Here is a 2,691-nt window from a genome sequence, read left to right as displayed (position 1 = left end):
CTGGGGGCTGCAGGGGAGGCCAGGACTAGCCTCATGCGGTGGAGTGAGTGGGCAGTGCCCTGCCCAGGACAAGGCGGCCAAGGGCTGGAGGAGCTGCTGGCTCAGCTGCCAGCCTGGGCAGGCTTGCGTGGGGGGGCTGTCAGTGGAGGCGGCCAGGCCACACCCCAACAAAGCAGGGGGGTCTCCTTCCGGAAGAGGCTGTCCCAGAGCCGCAGGCCTCCCTCACCCAAAGGTGGCGCAGAGGGAGGGACACATACCTGTCTCAGCTATGCCAGGAATGTGGTTCCCCAGGTCAGAACTGGAGGAGGTGCCTTCCGGGGCAGAGGCTGGGGAAGGGGCCTGACCAGCAGAGCCAGAAAGACCCTGCAGGTCCCAGCAGAGCTGGGGACAGGTGTGCCGGGAGCAGCAGGTGCCCCTGGGGACCCAGGCGAGGAGGAGGGAGAGGTGGGCCGGGGAGGACCAGGCCCCCCACCTTGGCTGCTCTGGGCCTTGCAGGGGGTGAGGCGTGCTCGGGACCAGTGAGACCTGGTGGTCTTGGGGTGACCTCCACAGGTTAGTGGCTGCTCAGACTTCGCCCTGGGCCCTGGGGGGCCCTGGAAGCAAATGGGGTCAGTCAGACGGGGAGAGTCAGCCTATCTCCGCCCTGCCTCCTCTCTGGGCTGCGGCCTGGGCTCCCGGAGCCCGGGGTGGGGTCTGAGGTGCTCATCTCCTCAGCACAGGAGGCGGGCCCTCCGCCCACCCACCCAGCCCGAGGACCTCTGCCCAAGGTCGCTTCTTCCCCAGCCTGGCCCTCGCTCAGGGACCTTGTCCCTCGGGCTTTGGGGCGCTCGGGGGAGACGCCCCCTCTCATCTAGACCAGGGTTGTGATGTGTCAGCCCTGCCCCAGCGCCCTGGTTGGCTTCCAAAGCAGATCCACGTGGCCCAGCTCCAGCCAGGGCCTTGCAGGGGGAGGGAGGCTCCTCGGTGGGGCCCTCCCCGCCCAGCTCCCGGCCTCCAACCACCAGGCTCCAAGCCATTTCCTTTCCCTTCATCTCCAGGAACTCCTTTCCCTGGACCATACCCCTGGGGGGGGGCCTACCTCAGGACGTCCGGTGCTCAGCCCTCCTGGGCACTCACCCTTCTGCTGCTCACAGGCCGGTGCACCCCAGCACCTGCCCCAGCCCGGAGCCACGGCAGGCAGCACACAGTTGGTCAAGCCTCAGTCCTAGCTGGGGGCTCTCGCTGGGGACCCTCCTGTCCAGCTGTCTCTCTGCCCAGCCTGGCATGTCCAGAGCCGGGTGGTGTGGATGGGGCTCTGGCAGGATGGCCACTCGTGCTGTGCCCGTGGTGGCCCTCACTCCACATGCCTTCTGGCCCCACATCAGGCCTCAGTTACTGACCACAGACCCCGGGCTGGACCCGCCCAGCAGCACACTTAACGGTTGACCCTCTCGAAGATTCCCTGTCGAGGGAGAGGGCATTTCTGTCCTGACCCTTCTCTCCAGCCTCTCCTTAGCCCCCACTCACCCCCCCCCACCCAACACTGGGCATCACATCACACAGCTGCCCGGTCTCCACGTCTCACTCCCTTCTTTTCCCTCAACCACAAGCTTCCAGAGTGAGGCCAGTGTCTCAAGCCCTGGCCAGGGAGGAGGACAGCAGGCTGAGACCCCTCCGTCGAGCCAGTGCTGGCAAGGGACTAGGACACCCAGCCCCGCCGGCTCCTCCATGTGACGCTGTGGCCGGGGACCACGAGGCAGCCCAGAGGCAGCCAACCACAGTCTGGGCAGACGTCGTGGGGCTCCCGCCCACTTGGGTCTGCCTCCCGAGCACAGTCCTCCCCAGGCCAGATGAGTCTACCATCCAGGACCCCACAAAAACCAAGCCGGCATCACAGCACTGAATTGGATAGAAGGGGGACTTCCCTACTGGCCCAAAGAGCACATCAGAGGGACAGGGTCACCTTCCCAGGACAGGAAGTAACAGGCCCCTCCTACGCCCCTAGGGAGAAACACTTAACTGGAAAATAAGCATTTATTTTGTAAAGCCCCTGACACTTGGAGTTTGGTACATCACCTAGCTTGCCTCATTAATGCCCATGCTTAGATGTTCCAAACCGACCTGAGACAGGCAAAACTTCAGAAGGGTACAACGTCACTTATTTTCAGACTGGAGAAAAATTACACGAATTGTGGAAAGGGTTGGAAACGTGTATGTGTGTGTGGTGATATAGGAACTCCCATAAGGAGTATCCATAGGGGAGTTTTTGTATCTGGTTTAAGAAATCTTTTTCTATACCCGGGGGGGGGGGGGGGAGCCCTGGTCATGTGATTCCTGCTCACCTCCCAGAGACTGTGGTGGGGGAGGGATGCTCTCAGGCCATAGAATAGACGTGTGGGGACAGGCGACAGAAAACGTTCTTCACCTCGATAACGGAGTCCCACACCCCCTCAAACCCACAGAAGCCCTCACCCCACAGAGCTGCCTATTCCCACAAATGAGTGGCCTTGGAACACACAAGGGGGCTGTGCCCCCATCTACAGGCCCCACCCCCAAGGGATTGCTCAACATCTGGGCCCTGTCTAGACAGATGTTTGGGCCTCTGCAGGAACATGAACAGCTGGTGCTCATTCACCTGGTCCCGGCCGCTCCTCTAGAAAAGGACCCTCTGCGAGGTACAGAGCCAGGGGGGCGGGGGGGGGGTGGGAGGGA

The 2,691-nt window shown here is 62.8% G+C and overlaps 1 protein-coding gene across 1 annotated transcript in view; it reads right to left on the bottom strand.

Moving 5' to 3' along the window:
• AGRN (agrin) overlaps positions 1-2,691 on the bottom strand; it is a 72,701-nt gene that overhangs the window by 69,354 nt on the left and 656 nt on the right.

This window comes from Myotis davidii, unplaced genomic scaffold (assembly GCF_000327345.1).
Source record: "Myotis davidii unplaced genomic scaffold, ASM32734v1 scaffold586, whole genome shotgun sequence".
In the NCBI taxonomy this organism is placed as follows: Eukaryota; Metazoa; Chordata; class Mammalia; order Chiroptera; family Vespertilionidae; genus Myotis; species Myotis davidii.
This window is presented reverse-complemented; position numbering and strand designations above follow the sequence as displayed.